The 16528-nt window shown below is 42.6% G+C and overlaps 1 protein-coding gene across 2 annotated transcripts in view; it reads left to right on the forward strand.

Annotated features, from left to right (window-relative positions):
• The first annotated feature begins 4925 nt into the window (after nt 1-4925).
• The window catches only part of PDZK1 (PDZ domain containing 1), a 53893-nt gene continuing 42290 nt past the window's right edge, over nt 4926-16528 (forward strand). Inside the window, exon 1 of one of the 2 annotated variants that reach the window (XM_061120985.1) lies at nt 4926-5171. The gene's annotated coding sequence lies outside the window, so the exon portion shown is untranslated. Of the gene's footprint in view, nt 5172-7992; nt 8145-16528 lie in introns of those variants that run through there. The other variant, XM_061120986.1, reaches the window with a different exon arrangement.

A 16528-nucleotide genomic window follows, 5' to 3' on the forward strand; every position in this document is an offset into this window, starting at 1 on the left:
CCCCTGGAGAAGAAAATGGCAACCTACTGCAGTATTCTTGCCTGGGACAGGGAGAATACTGTCCCCTCCCCTCCCACAGACAGGGGAGCCTGGGAGGCTACCCTCCGTGAGGCCGCAAAAGAGTCCGACAGGACTTAATGAATAAACAACCTGGCTTTGCACTAGCTAGCTGTGAGATACTGAGGTCATATCCCTTTTCCAGGCACGTTCCCTAAGGGACTGGTGCAGCGGGACAGGAGGGGGCAGTGCAGGGACTGCTTCCAAGAAGAGAGCGGCAGACAAGTCTGGCAGGCTTGCCGGAGGTGATACAAGAGTCACCGGGCTTCGTGGTGCCTAGGGCCGAGCTGGAGCAGAGCGTGTAAGTCTGTCATGGGCCGTTATGGAGGGCTGTGGGGAGGCGGTGTCCATGGGACAAGGATGCTCTTGGAATAAGTCACCTTGGTGCTTGTGAGCATCCTGGTGTGATGCAGGCAGAGCCCTGCTGTTTCTGCACTCTGACCGCTAGAGGGCGCTGCCTTCCGGTTGAAGCCTTCCTGAGCCCAGGCTTTGGCCCCCTGAGCCGGGCGCGGGGTGGAGCTTGCGGGTTCACCCGGGAAAACCTAAACTAGGGGCAGAGGTCTAGGGTAGGGATATGCAATTCCGGGCCTGATGGGTCCTGGGGTCACAGCCTGTACTAGAGTTGCAGCTGGCACTAAATAGCAGGAAAAGTGGTGGGGCGGGAAGTCTGGGGACATTCTGGGTCCACCACATGTGTGGGGCAAGTCTTATCTCCCTCACAGAGCAGAACGGGCAAAGACATGGATGCTGACTAGGTTGGCACCAGACTGGCACCCTCACCTTTTGGCCTTTTCCCGGGGTTTCCTGAACTCCCTTGGCTGCCTAGGGCCTGTGGACTCTCAGCGTGGAGTGACCTCAGCCGCAGCCAGAGGGCATGGACTCCTTTCCCTGACCTTTTCAAATGGGAGATGGCTGAGTCCTGGTTTCAGATGCAAGCTTCCTGTGATGGAAGGCACGTTCCTAAATCAGGCTCACATTTCTCTTGTGTTTCAAGCTGCATAATGGACATGTGATGATTAAATGGCATGTGAAGCTGTACCCGAGGTTTTCTGGGACATGTGGACTGTTACTGGTGGGGACAAGATTGTAAGGAAGAGACTCCATTCTCTCCTCTCCCAAAGCCCAGACCTAGCCTCTCAGAGGAGCTGGAAGGTTAGCAATCCACTTCACAAACACCTCTGTTTGCAGATCTCCCACAACATTGAAAATAGTGCTTGAGACCCAGAGACAGGATTTCATCAGTCACCACAACTTCCTTAGGGTAGAGGCAGAGTTGTCAGTCAGCCAAAGTTCAGTCAGGAGACCCTTGGATCACTTGTCTGCTTTCTCAGGCCTCCTATTCTGACCCCTCTCAACACACTAGAGCAGGGCTTCTCGACCTTAACATAAACGTGCTATCAACACTTATGTTGTCTGGTGAAGCCTGTGGATCTTCTTCTCAAAATAACGTTTAAAAATTCATAAAATATATAGAATAACAAAGGAAACAAATTATATAAAAACAGTTGTCCAAACATTAGAAGAATGTGTGATAGAGTGGTGTATGGGTTTCTTTAGAAGTAGCATCAGTCTAAATAAACAATTGTAATTTCACAGAAGTGATGAGCATATATGACATATTAAAAAATCTACAACTCTAAAGAGATTTGTAAATAACTAATTTCTATTGATGGCGAATTCTAATGTGGTTTGTTGCCTACATTCATAATGGAAGCAAATGCTAACTTTTAACTAGAGACTGGTGAAGATAAAAATGGAACATTTCTCCCTAATTCACGATCTCATGAGTGAATCCATGCACTCCCCAGTTAAAAGGTCCTGCAGGACCGGCTCCTTATTTTGCCTGTGGGGAAACAGGCAACCAGGTCTCCTGATTCCTAGGTGAAGGGTCTTCCCACTAAAGTGCGTAACTCTGGAACCTGGGGAGAACTATCTCCAAACCAATATCTTCACTCCGGAATTTCCAGGTTTACTCTGCCAGAAACATGCCAGTGGCCAAAGCCTCCCTTGTTTGCATCACCCCCAGAGCCTACATCTGGGATGTGAGCTCCCCTCAGAGCACTTCACAGGGCCAGCTCCAAGCTCCATGGAGCCTAGTGTCTTTTCCCAGGCTGGGCTTGGGATCCAGAGGAGAATTGATTCAAGCCTTGGTAACTTTCCTCTGCTAACTATCTCCTTTTTATTGATAAGAATGACCCTTTGTCATTCATTCCTCAAGACTGAACAGAAGAAAGGAGGCTGGAGGACTTAGAACTGCATAAGCAATTTAGACTTTGTCAGGTACAGTTACTTCAAGGAGTTCTGGCTTTCCCTCCCATGCACACACAGTTTGGTTCCTTCCCATTTGAGGAAATTGTCAGGACAGGGTGTACCGCTGAATGCCTCCTGGGGAAGATTGAGCACGCCGGCTTCATGGGTGTGAGGGACACTTCTCTTCCCAGGCTCTTGAGGGCAAAGAACATTTCAAGACATGGGGCTTCCCAGGGACCTCACTGGAAGCCTGTCCTTGCCTGACCAGTCCTGTCGACTGTCCCATCCCTGCTCCCAGACCCCAGGTTCCCAGTGGGCCTCTTTACCTCAGGACAGAAGTTCTTTCCTGCTCTCAGGCTGGGGGCTCTGGTGAAAGCTCTTTGAGCTCTCAGCCCTCAACTTGCTCTTCATTTTTGTTGAAACCCCATCCCCCTCTTCTGTCATTGCTGGTGCCCTCATTACTGCTATGTATGGTCTTTTAACGCCAGAGAATGAGTTCTTTATTAGCAGTCATGGGTCTTTCTGCTTTTCTCCTCCTCCTCCACTCCCACTGTGAAATCTTTTCTTCTCTGTCTCCTCTACCTCCTTCTCTACCACTTTCTCTTTTTCCTGTCTTTTGTGTGTATGTGTGTGTGTGTGTGTTAGAAATAGACTAAGGTGCTGAAAAGGCTGAGAAAAAACACTCAATTTTCTTCACCTTGAGGGACAAAGATTTTTCACTTGATAGCTTACTATAAGGATAAGACTGAAATTAGAATATCTTAATATCTTGAAGATATAAGGACAAAATGTGCCCTCAAGTATAAAGTAAGATGCCTAGTCTTTTCTTGAGAGAAGACTTGTTTAGGAGTAGGACACCAAGGTCCTGATAAAGACATTGGGATCTGGGGTCAATCTCCTCTGGGAAGGCCCTTACCAGGTTATTCTTTCTTTTCCCTCAGCTGTGAAGGTGCCAAAAATTGATTTGTGGGTGCATCCTGACCCAGACTAAGTGATGGCATTTTTATGTCTTTATTCTCTATGCTTTTACTTTTTACTTTCCAGGTGGGCCTGTTAATCTATGTGGGTCTGCTTCTGCTGACTCCAAAAATCCTGAGTCTGCTGTTTGACTCTCCAGACAACGCCTTCCTGTCCTGGGCTCATTCCTTGGCCACATTCCACAATCAGTCTAATTACTGGGTCTTGGCTCAGATGGTAAAGAAACCACCTGCAATGTGAGACCCCTGGGTTCGATCCCTGGGTTGGGAAGATCCCCTGGAGGAGGGCATGGCAACCCACTCCAGTATTCTTGCCTGGAGAATTCCATGGACAGAGGAGCCTGGTGGGCTATAGTCCATAGGGTTGCAAAGAGTCCAACATGACTGAGCGACTAAGCACAGCACAGGACAGAGAACAGAGTGCTTCAGGATGAAGGGGAAGATGGGCCAGGAGTGATGCAGGGAGGCTGGGGGAGCAAGGGCGATGAGGGGTGATGGCAGTCAAATGGTCCTATACGTAGAGGTGAGGGGGTGGGCGACTGACCTTATTTCTTCACTCATGACCCCCTCACCCATTTCTATTCTGTTCTGTTCCTCCTTGGTTGTTGATGGCCGGGGAGACTGCGGCGATTATTCCTAAACTCTAGATTGTGTACTTTGGTAGAAAGAGCCTTGGTCTGAGAATGAGAAACTCTAACCTCTGCAAGACTGGGCCAGGCCCTGTGCCAGAAGGGACCCAGCATGACAGGAAGTCCCCTGGCTCTGCAGCAAACTCTACCATGATCGCCAACCAGTGCTGGGCTACCCAGGGGCCCTAATTGGGGTGGGGGAAGTTTTTCATGACCAGAGTCCCTCTCTACTTGTGTGGACAGGGAATTCCTCTTTTGTAGTACTCTGTGCCCCACCCCCAAATAGTAACAGGACTTCTGGAGTTTGAGGTCCTTTCTATGGACAAGGAAACGATTGTCTGGGCATTGTCAGGTAAGACATACATCAGGAACATCTTGTTATTCCATCGAAGTATTCAGCTTTCAGTATTCCGAATGAGTCAATTTCAGGAGCCTGTGGTATAGAAACCCTTGTTGAGAAGGGGGGTCTTTCATCCCCTTTCCATGTCTCTCACCAGCATCCTGGTCACAAGGCCAGCCCACCACGGCCCACAGGACACCTGACCCTGGTGACATAAGCTCTTAAATTGGACCTGGTATCTGGTAACCCAGTATCCTTCTTTGCTGTCCTGACAATAGTGGTCAAATTTGTGACCTCCTTGTTCCCTAAAAAGGAGATTTGTCCATGCTTGTCTCTGTGGGGTACTTAGAAGGTTGGCTCTGAGGGCATTCAGCATTTCTCATCACCCAGGGATTATATAACAAAGATTGTTATGAACATAAAGAGGAGTTGAACATAACAGGGCTGTAGATGCATGAAGGTAGGCCCCCTGAGCCCCAACAGCATAGATATGTATTCACACTGGTTACTGCAAAAACCTCAAAGTTCTGCAAAGACCTCAGGGCTAGAAACTGAATCATAGAGGGCTTGTTTCTCACAGTGAGGCGGCATCTGTGCATCTTGTAAATAGTTGCCTAAATCATTTTCCTAAGGTGCTGCTTCTGATCCCTCCACACTGAGCATCATTGTATGGTAGGCACTGGGGGGTTGACGTGCCTGAGTGCCAGCCTCCTCTCAGGAGAACACACTCTGCTGAGGCCCCACCCCTGGGAGCCAAAGCCAACCGACTGCTCCAGGTTCTGCAAGTCACCCAGAAGTGAGAGGACACCCAGGAAGGAAAGCGGGAAGGGAGACTAACCCGTGCACCAGATACTGCTGGGCACTTTCATGAACGGTGACATTTGAATTGAGCTTTTAAAGAAGAGACGATTTCAAAAGGTAAGTGCTTTTCAGATAGAACAACAATAGGAATGAACAAGGAGTGGGGACACTTGGGGCTTGTTTGGAAACCAGTGAAGTGGCTGAGGTGGCTAGAACATAGGTTGCTTGCTGGCTGGAGGGGCAGCCCCATTGCCCACAGTCTCCCAGATATTTATCTTGTCAGCTTTCACGTGTCTGAGGTACCTGAGATCAATCACACAATTTAACAGCTGATATATTGTTTCCAAGATATTTCTATAAAGGGCTCCATGTTAAAAGAAAATCTGGTTAGTTGTTAAATCATACTTATATCTCACTTTTGTAGAACTGTGAGGTCTTAGAGATGGAAGGGATGAACACAGTCATCTAGTCCAGTCCCTGGCAGGATGTAGAAGCTTCCTTGTCAGTGGTTCTCAAAATTGAGTGTGTATCAGAATCACCTGCATGGTTTGGTAAAATACACATGTCTGGGCCCAGCCACAAAGTTTCTGATTCAGTAGGGTTGCGGTGGAGTCCAAGGATCTGGGCTCCTAATAAGTTCCCAGGTGCTGCTGTTGCTGTAATTCTTGACAACTGTATTATTTAATACTTCTTGAATCCTCAGCTTTCATCTCTAGTTGTGTGTGGCTCATGACCACTCACAGCACCCACCCACTATTCTTTGTTGAACCCTCCAGTTGTTTGAAAATTCTCCCTTCTGTTGCCTTCAGAACTGCCTTCCTTTTACTTCCACCCAACAATTGCTCCTAATTCTGCTGAAAGTGCCACACAGAACATGTCTGTGGATGGTGGTTGGGTCACAGGCCTGGGCTCATCTCCTTACTCTCCCACTAGGTATGCGAACTTGGGCAAGTCTCTCAGCTTTTCTGAATTTTCCTGACCTGTAGAATGGAAGTAATAGGTTTCTAAAATATCTAAATAAGATGTTTAGAGTAAATGAGAAAATGTGTATAAAATAATTAGCTTGTTTTTTGGCACATAGTAAGTACTCAACAAATGTTGAGTTTTAGCATTACCCGGATTTCCTTCTCCATGTGTGTGTGTGCTCAGTCTCTCAGTCATGTCTGACTCTTTGTGACCCGATAGACTGTAGCCCACCAGGCACCTCTGTCCATGGGGATTCTCCAGGCAAGAATACTGGAGTGGATTACCATTTCCTTCTGCAAGGTATCTTCCCAACCCAGGGATTGAACCCAGGTCTCCCACATTGCAGGTGGATTCTTTACTGTCTGAGCCACCAGGGAAACCCTTCTCTATGTGGGATCTCATCAAATCACTGAAGAAAGTTAATCATTTTAGCTAACATTTCTGCTTTCTGGGGCAAATATCCTTTGTTTCTTCACCTATTCCTTATGGCACAGAGTCAATATTTCCTCCGTTTTTGTTACTCTCCTCCAAACAGTCTGGTTTGTAAAGTTCCCTTGTCAAGTGTGCATGGGGCTCAGACCTGTCACTGGCCTCAGCATAGTTGGAGCCTAGTATACTCACTGCCGCCAAAGATCACGTTAGCTTTTATGGCTAATTTCCACGTTTCACTTGACCCCATCAGACTTTTTGGCAATGAAATGCCTGAGGCCACATCTGCACATAAGGAAAAATTTGTTATTCTGTCACATTTCCCCTTGAAGCTCCCCTGGCTGCCTCCACGTGGGCTCTTACTGTGTGTGGGGTGTTGGCTGGGGAGATCACTCTGATCCTAGGTCTGACCTGGGGCTTACACTTGCTTTGTGACTGCTGTGAGAGCAACCTGGGCAACAGGCCATGTGAAGAAGCAGTCAGAGGCTGACAGAGAAAAGGGATCTACTTCTTTTCTCTGTCTTGGCCTCTGCCTCTCCTGGCTCCTTGGGCCTGGTGGGAGACCCGGCGTCTCCCCTGGGGAAGGGTGAACTGACCCCTTTGGTACAGCCAATAGTTTTCTGGAAGGAAACCAAACTTCAGGGCCAGAGGGCATTTAAAGCAAAGCTGTGTAGGCATTTCAGTCCCCACCCCCTGCCTCTGTATCTACTGGCCTCTTGCCCAGAGTCCTTGGTAACATCATGAGGAGAGAGTCAGGGCTGTTTTTTATGGGGATGGCGTGGCAGCTTCGGGGGTGTAGGTATTAGGATGACAAGGCAGGCTCTGGGAGCAATGCCTCTCACAGTTTCAATCCTAATTTCCAGTCTGTAGTGAATGGCTTACTGGGAATAATGTCCTCAAGTTTTAAACCGAAGGCAGAAAAAATCTGTCTGCCTAAGTCACTGGTGTTCAGGAGAGTGTCTTACCTCTTCCTGGTCACAGAGGACACCAGTTCCTTTGCAGCCAGGCCTCCCTCCTGCAGAACTGCTGGCTCGGCAGCCTGAACACCGCCACCTGCTCCACATGCTGAGCCATATGGCGATGTACCAGGTCTTTTCAGGATACAGCAGCCTGGTGGCAGAAATGGCTGCAGTCACAGCTCACTGTCACCACAAAGCCACACTGTGCTGTGTGAGCAAATAGGAAGACGGCTCCTTTCTGCAGTTCACTGCCTCCTAGACAGCAAAGTCACACAGCACGTGGCTTTGAAGCTGCAGATCCCCATCTTTCTCTGCTTATGACCTTTTGACAGCTGCCCTGCAAGAGGCAGGTGTGAGTCCCAGTCCTGAGCTCTGTTGTAAGGCTGCTGCCGAGCTCTGTCTCTGGCCAGAGGAGTCGAGGAAACTAGCCTCCTGCGTTTTGTGACATCTGCACTTCTTCAGCCTTCCTACAGCCCCTAGGAATCCCAGGCCTCCTGATGCCCAAGTCTTTGAGTCAGGGACTTAACATTTTGTCCTTCAGAAGATTTCCAGGCTGATCTAGGGGAAAGGAAAACAATACTGTTTAGCAAGGGATTCACTGCTGAGGGTAGGATTTCAGCACTCCTGTAGCTGGGGGCATAAAGACTGTATACCACCTTATGGCATATCAGATGGGATCATCTTTAATCTGACTGGGGCTTCTGAGAAGAGGTACTTTCTTCAGTGGATAACGCAGGTGAGTATTGTATGTGCGTGTGTGTTTCCGACATGTTAGAATTCTAAGCAATGGGGAAAAACAGCATGCACACGACTTAGTTGGTTCTCTTAATTAGAGTGTCAAGGAGTCCTGAGACCATCCTGAAGGAGGCAGTACTTTGAGGCAGGGGTGTCTTTTAATTCATGCCATAGACTTGGGTCCATTAATCTGTTCCTTGTCTTAATTCTGTCTCACTGGCCTTTCACTCCTGAATGGGATGGTCCTCAGTCTCCCTGTGAAGGCTGGAGTCAGGCTGAGGCTGTGGCCTTGAAGTCCCTGGCACCTTCCTTGTTTTCCTGTCCCTAAGCTTGTCCCTTTGGGGCCCCAGAGAAGCTGGCTCTTTTAGACAGAATAGAAACTTCCCAAGGACCACTGATCCTCCATTTCTGTGTCTTTCAGAAATAGGTAAGGATAGACCCTAATCGGTATTCCAAGAGTGCCCAGACTTGATACATTCAGGAAGGGAGGACATGGCCTGTTCTTGCTCTGCACCTCAGTTTCCTGCCCCCGCCTCCACCAGTGGAAAAGTACTGTGTATTCTGACCCCTCAGCTGGGAAAAGGAAGAGGGAGGGAATAACTACTAAAGTATCCTTTGTAGCCAACTTGCAAGTATTAATAAGTCACAGCTCTCTCGGGGTCCTCAGACCTGCCTTGACCTGCTACCTGGTTGCTGAAAAAACACTAGGAAGTTTAACTCAGCAATCATGTGGGGCCACAGTGTGTAAACCAGCTGAGGACCATGACTTTGCCCTTCCTCCTGCCCATTGCCTGGTACTGCTGTAAAACATTTATCTCAATTCTGTATCTGGACCCTGGCCTAATAAATTCCTCCAAAGGTATGCAGACTAAACAGAATGTCTCTTCAGGTGTTGGATGAGGCCAGAATAATCTAGGGAAAAACAGAGAAGACTGTCATAAACATTGACTCAGTCAGGGGCAGAAAACTGCTGGAGCTTAAAATATCAGGCTCCGGGTAAGTTAATGAGTTACTAAAAAGACAAGGATAATCAGGTCTGAAGTTGGGGTAAAAATATGAACATATCACAGATATATCTGAAATGTAAAGGGTGGAGGCTAGAATCTTGTACTAAACCAGGCAGACTGGTGTAGTAGAAGGACATTGGCCTTGGATTTACTTTTTATTGAACTATAGTTGATTTGCAATATTAGTTTCAGGTATACAATATAGTGATTCAATATGTTTATAGATTATATGCCATTTAAAGTTATTGAAAAATAATGGCTATATTTCCCTGTGCTGTACAATATATTCTTATTACTTACCTATTTTATACATAATACTTTTTTTTTTATACACAGTACTTTTTAACTTTTAATCCCATACCCTGCTTTGCCTCTCCCCCCTTTCCTCTCCCACCTGTAACCACTAGTTACAGTTTGTTTCTATATCTGTGAGTCTGTTTCTGTTTTATTATATTTATTTGTTTGTTTTAATGTTTAGATTCCATATATAAGTGATAACACACACAATTTGTCTCTCTCTGTCTGACTTATTCCACTAAGCATAATGCTTTCTAGGTCCATCTACACTGTTGCAAATGGCAGAATTTCATTCATTTTTATGGCTAGTATTCCATTTTATATACCACATTTTCTTCATTTATTCATCTGTTGGTGGATACTTAAGTTGATTCCATATCTTGGTTATTATAAACAATGCTGTAATGAACATTGGGGTACACGAATTTTTCAAATTAATGTTTTCATTTTTTCCAAATGTATGCCTAACAGTAGAATTGCTGTATCATATGGTAGTTCTATTTTTAGTTTTTTGAGAAATTGCCTATTGTTCTCCATAGTGGCTGCACCAGTTTACATTCCTACCAACAGTTGAAGGGTCTCCTTTCTCAACACCTTTTCCAGCATTTATTATTTGTAGAATTTCGGATGATAATCATTTTAACAGGTGTGAGGTGGGATTTCATTATTATTTTGATTTACATTTCTCTGATAATTAGTGTTGAATATGTTTTCATATGCCTGTTGGCCATCCATATTTCTTCTTTTTTCAAAAATGTCTATTCAGGTCTTTTGCCCTTTTTTTTTTTTTCATTTATTTTTATTAGTTGGAGGCTAATTACTTTACAATATTGTAGTGGTTTTTGCCATACATTGACATGAATAAGCCATGGATTTACATGTGTTCCCCATCCTGATCCCCGCTCCCACCTCCCTCCCTTTTTGCCCATTTTTGAATCAGGCTGTTTATTTTGATATTGAGTTGTACGAGTTGTTTATCTATTTTGGGTATTAATCCCTTATCAGTCATATCATTTGCAAATACTTTCTTCCATTCAACAGATTATTTTTTCATTCTGTTGATAGTTTCCTTTACTGTGCAAAGCTTTTAAGCTTTATTAGGTCTAATTTTTAAAAATTTTTTCTTTTCTTTTACTTTAGGGGATAGATCAAAAAAATATTCCTACAATTTATGTCAAAGAGTATTCAGCCTATGTTATCTTCTACAAGTTTTATGGTTTTATGGTTTCGGGTCTTACAATTAGGTCTTTAATTCATTTTGAGTTTATTTTTATATAAGGTATGAGAAAATGTTATAATCTCATTCTTGTGCATGTAGCGCTCCAGTTTTCCTAGCACTGCGTATTGTGGAGACTGCCTTTTCCTCACTGTATGTCCTAGATTAACTGCCCTCGTGTGTGGACTTATTCCTGGGCTCTCTGCTCCGCTCCAGTGTGTCTTGTGCTGGTACCATACTGTTTCGATTACTGGAGCTTTGTAGTACAGTCTATAGTCTGAAGTTAAGGAGTGCTACTTTCAGCTTTGTTCTTTTTCCTCAAGATTGCTTTGGCAATTCAGGATCCTTTGTGGTTCTGTATAGATTTTAGGATTATTTGTTCTAGTTCTGTGAAAAAGGTCATGGGTATTTTGATATGGATTGCATTAAATGTGTAGATTACTTTGGGTAGTATGGACATTTCAACAATATTAATTCTTCCAATGCAAAAGCATGAGATAACTTTCTATTTATTTGTATCATTAATTTCCTTCATCAGTGTTTTGTAGTTTCCAGTTATTTCACCTTCTTCATTAAGTTTACTCCTTGGTACTTTATTCTTTTTGATGCAATTTTGAACAAGATTGTTTTCTTATTTTCTCTTTTGGATAGTTCATTATTAGTGTATAGAAAAAATAGCAAATTTCTATATATTTACCTTGTATCCTGTAACTTTACTGAATTCATTTATTAGTTCTAACAACTTTCTGTGGAGACTTTAGGGTTTTCTAGTGTCATTTGTTGTCATTGTTGTTCAGTCTCTCAGTCGTGTACCACTCTTTGCAACCCCATGGACTGTAGCATGCCAGGTTTCCCTGTCCTTCGCTATCTCCTGGAGTTTGCTCAAACTTATGTCCATTGAGTCAATGATGCCATCCAAATGTCTCATCCTCTGTCACCCCCTTCTCCTCCTGCCCTCAATCTTTCCCAGCATCAGGGTCTTTTCCAATGAGTTGGATCTTCACATCAGGTAGCCAAAGCATTGTCAAAGTATTATCTAAGTGTAATGTCATCTGCAAATAGTGAATTCTACTTCTTCCCTTCTAATTTGGATGCCTTTTATTTCTTTTTCTTTTCTGATTGCTGTAGCTAGGACATCCAATACTATGTTAAATAGAAGTGAGAGTGAGCATTCTTGTCTTATTCTTGATCATAGAGGAAAGGCTTTCAGCTTTTCACCATTCAGTATAATGTTAGTTGTGGGTCTGTCATAAATGTCCTTTATTATGTTGAGATATATTCCCTCTATACCAACTTTGATGCAACTTTAAAATGAATGGATGTTGAATTTGTCAAAAGTTTTTTCTGTGTCAATTGAGATGATCATATGATTTTTATCCTTCCTTTTGTTAATGTGTTTTATCACACTGGTTGATTTGTAGATATTAAACCATCTTTGTATCCCTAAAATTACAAGTTTTTTTATCCATGGCTCTGTTCTGAACTTGGGGTTAAGTGACTTCGTTAAGTCACTTCACCTCTTTGAGTCATTTTGCATAGTAAAAAATTGAGTTGGTACAACTCAAGAACAGAAAATCAAGCAATTTGATTAAAAAATGGGCAAAAGACTTGAATACACATTTCTCCAAAGAAGATATACAAAAGTTTAATAAGCACATTTCTAATATTTTGGGAAATGCAGATCGAAACCATAATGAGATGTCATTTCACACTCATTAGGATGACTATTATTTAAAAAATACAGAAAATATCAAGTGTTGGTGAAGATACAGAGAAATTGGAAGCTTTGTGCATTGTTGATGATAATGCAAATAGAGCAGCTGCTGTGGAAAAACAGTATGGCAGTTCCTTAAAAAATTAAACATAAAATTGCCATATAATCCAGCGATTACACTTCTGGGTATATACACAAAGGCACTGAAAGCAGGAACTCTAACAGATGTCTGTACACTCATTTTCATAGCAACATTATTCACAATAGTCAAAAGTAATCCACTCAACACTGAGTGAATGAATACATAAAATATGGTGTCTACACACAATGGAATATTATTCAGTCTTGAAAAGGAAAATTCTAATACATGCTAAACATGGATAAACCTTGAAGATATTTGCTAAGTGAAATAAGCCAGTCACAAAAAGACAAATACTGTGTGATTCCACTTGTACAAGGTACCTAGAGTAGTCAAATTCATAAAGACAGAGAGTAGAATGGTGGTTGCCAGAGCCCCAGGGGATGACAGTGGGCAGTTGTTGTTTAATAGACGTGTAGTTTCAGTTTGGGAAGATAAAGAGGTTCTGGAGATGGATGGTGGTGATTTTTGGACAACAGTGTGAAAGTACATAATGCCTCTGACACTAAAAAATGGTTAAAATGGTAAATTTTATGTTATATATATACTTTTACCACAATAAAAACAATTGAGGTGGAGAGATCCAAGATTCTTGAAGTATGCCAATGCCAAGATATAGATCCCTTCCAATTGTGGATACGGTGTGGCCACCTGAGCAGGCATCACCCCAAGTTCTGACTGCTGTTTGGACGTTACATAACAGAACCCCAGAATGAAGACAAATGAACTACAACTACACACAACAACATGGGTAAATCTCACAAATATCATATTGAATGAAATAAACCAGACCCCAAAGGAATACACCAGAGCAATTTATTGAAAAAAGACTTGTCTTTTCCTTTGTTGTTGTCATATTGCTTCTATTTCTATGAGTTGGTCTGGGGGCTTTTTAGTCTATTCCAGTGTTACAGTTTACCTTGAGCCAATGCCATATTGTAGTAGTTATTGTCTCTCTAGTATCTTGCCACCCAGGAGAACAACTCCTTCCTTATTCTTATTTTTCAGAATGAGCTTGTTGAGTTTCACCAAAAAAAAACCCCAAACATATAACCAAACAATCCCTGTGGGAAATTTGATTAGAAATACAATAATCTGTAGATCAGTTTGGAGAACTATCTTAGTGCTGAAGTTTCAATCAATGGATATGGTAAAATCTTCATTTATTTAATTTTATTTAGTTGCTCTCAATGATTTTTAAAAATATTTTTACTTATTTTTCAGCTGTGCTGGGTCTTCATTACTGCCTGAGCTTTTCTCGTTTGCAGAGTGCAGGGCTACTGTTCAGTTGCGGTGCACAGACATCTTGTTGCGGCGGCTCCTCTCGTTGTGGAGCACAGGTTCCAGAGGGTGGGCTTCAGTAGCTGTGGTATGTGGGCTCAGCTGTCGGCAGTCCCCGGGCTCTAGAGCAGAGGTGCAACAATTGTGGCACATGGGCTTAGCTCTGCGCCAAGTGGGATCTTCCCAGATCAGGGATCCAATCTATGTTTCCCACATCGGCAGGCAGATTCTTTACCACTGAGCCATCAGGGAAGCCCTCAATGATGTTTTCTAGTTTTCTACAAGCATACCCAAATATTGATCCCCTCACCCTCTGGGGAGTCTGGGCAGAGCCTGGGACAGTTGGCCCTATGCAGGTCACTCCAGCCTTAAAAAACCTCATCTGTTTACTTTAGGGATGAGCTATGTAACTGTTACCAATTTCTCCATGTGAACATGATAGGAAAAAAAATGGAAAGCATTGGGATGTCTTTTTAGTTTTCTGTTCCTGATCACTTGCACAAAATGCTGTGTTGTGTGTGGGCAAAAATGCCATCCATGATGCCCCAAACATTCTGAACTCCCAAACAAAATTGCCCACTGTGTACTTCTAGCCCGTTTATTTCCATGAGCTTGCTTGTACAACGTGTGCCCATAAATTAAGAAGTCTTGTTCTTGCAAAAACAACAATAATGTTATTTTCTATTGAGGGTTCATCAGGTTCTGGGTGATCTACAAATGTCTTTTTAAGTCTCCAAGAAATACTCTAAGGTTGTTAGTATCTGTACTTCATAGAAGAAGAAGCTGGAGGTTTTTTTTTAATGAATTTTTAAGAATTGAAGTATAGTTGATTTACAATGTTGTGTTAGTTTCTGGTATACAGTGATTCAGTTATATATGTCTATCTCTATATAGTTATACATATATAATTTTCACATTCTTTTTCCTTATAGGTGATTATAAGATATTGATTATAATTCCCTGTGCTATACAGTAGGACCTTGTTAATTTTATATATAGTAGTATACTCCCAACCTCTTAATTTATCCTTCTCGCCTTTCCCTTTTGGTAACTATAAGTTTGTTTTCTATGTCTGTGGGTCTGTTTCTGTTTTGTAAATAATTTAATCTGCATCATTCTTTTTTAAATTTCATATTCAAGTCATATATTTGTCTTTGTCTGACTTACTTCACTTAGTATGATAATCTCTAGGTCCATCCTTGTTGCTGCACGTGGCATTATATAATTTTTTTTTCTTTTTTTATTTTATTTTATTTATTTATTTATTTTTTTATTGGTTGGAGGCTAATTACTTCACAACATTTCAGTGGGTTTTGTCATACATTGATATGAATCAGCCATAGATTTAGCATTATATCATTTTTACTTTATGACTGAGTAATATTCTATTGGATATATGTACTACATCTTTATCCATTCATCTGTTGATGGATATTTAGGTTGCTTTCATGCCTTGGCTATGTAAGTAGTGCTGCTATGAATATTGGGGTATATGTATCTTTTTCGGGGGGGGGGTGTATGTATCTTTTTTAATTAGAATTTTTTGTCTTTTCTGGAGTCAATGCCCAAGAGTGGGATTGCTGGATCATATGGTAACTATATTTTTAGTTTCTTTCTGACAGCACTGAGTCCTTGCTGTTGCTTGTAAGCATTCTCTAGCTGTGGTGAAAGGTGGCGACTCGCTGATTGTGGTGTGTGGGTTTCTCACTGTGGTGGCTTCTCTAGTTGCAGAGTATGGGCTTCAGTGGTTGTGGCACATGGGCTCCAGAGCATGGACTTACTTACCTCATGGCATGTGGAATCTTCCTGGACCAGAGATCAAACCCATGTCCCTTGCATTGGCAGGCAGATTCCTAACCACTGGAGTACCAGGGAAGTCCTATTTTTAGTTTTTCAAGGAACCTTCATAATGTTCTCCATAGTGGCTATACCAATTTACATTCCTCCCAACAGTGTAGGAGGGTTCCCTATTCTCCATACCCTCTTCAGCTTTTATCATTTGTAGACTTTTTGATGATGTAGACATTCTGATTAGTATGAGGTGAAACCTCATTGTAATTTTGATTTGCATTTCTCTAATAATTAGTGATGTTGAGCATTTTTTTTTTATGTGCTTTTTAGCTATCTTTATGTCTTCTTTGGAGAAATGTCTATTTAGGTCTTTTGCCCCCCCCCTTCTTTTATTGAGCTATATAAGCTATTTGTATATTTTGAAGATTAAGCCCTTGTTGTTTGCATTCTTTGCAATTATTTTCTCTCAGTCCATAGGTTGTCTTTTCACTTTGTTTATGGTTTCCTTTGCTGTGCAGAAGTTTATAAGTTTGATTAGGTCCTATTTGTTTATTTTTACTTTTATTTCTTTTGCCTTGGGAGACTGACCTGAGAAAACATTGCTATGATTTATGTCCAAGAATATTTTGCCTGTGTTGTCTTCTAGGAGTTTTATGATATCATATCTTATATTGCAGTCTTTAAGCCATTTTATTTTTGTGTATGGTGTGAAGAAGTGTTCTAACTTCATTGATTCAGCTGCCTGGCTTTCCAAATACCACTTGCTGAACAGACTGTCTTTTCTCTATTGTATAGTCTTGTCTCCTTTGTTGAAGACTAATTGACCATCAGTGTGTGGGTTATTTCTGGGCTCTCTAGGCTGTTCCTTTGATCCATATGTCTGTTTTTGTGTCAATACCACACTGTTTTGATTATTGTATGTTTGCAGCATTGTCTAAAG

Source organism: Dama dama, chromosome 20 (genome assembly GCF_033118175.1).
Source record: "Dama dama isolate Ldn47 chromosome 20, ASM3311817v1, whole genome shotgun sequence".
NCBI classification, from domain to species: domain Eukaryota; kingdom Metazoa; phylum Chordata; class Mammalia; order Artiodactyla; family Cervidae; genus Dama; species Dama dama.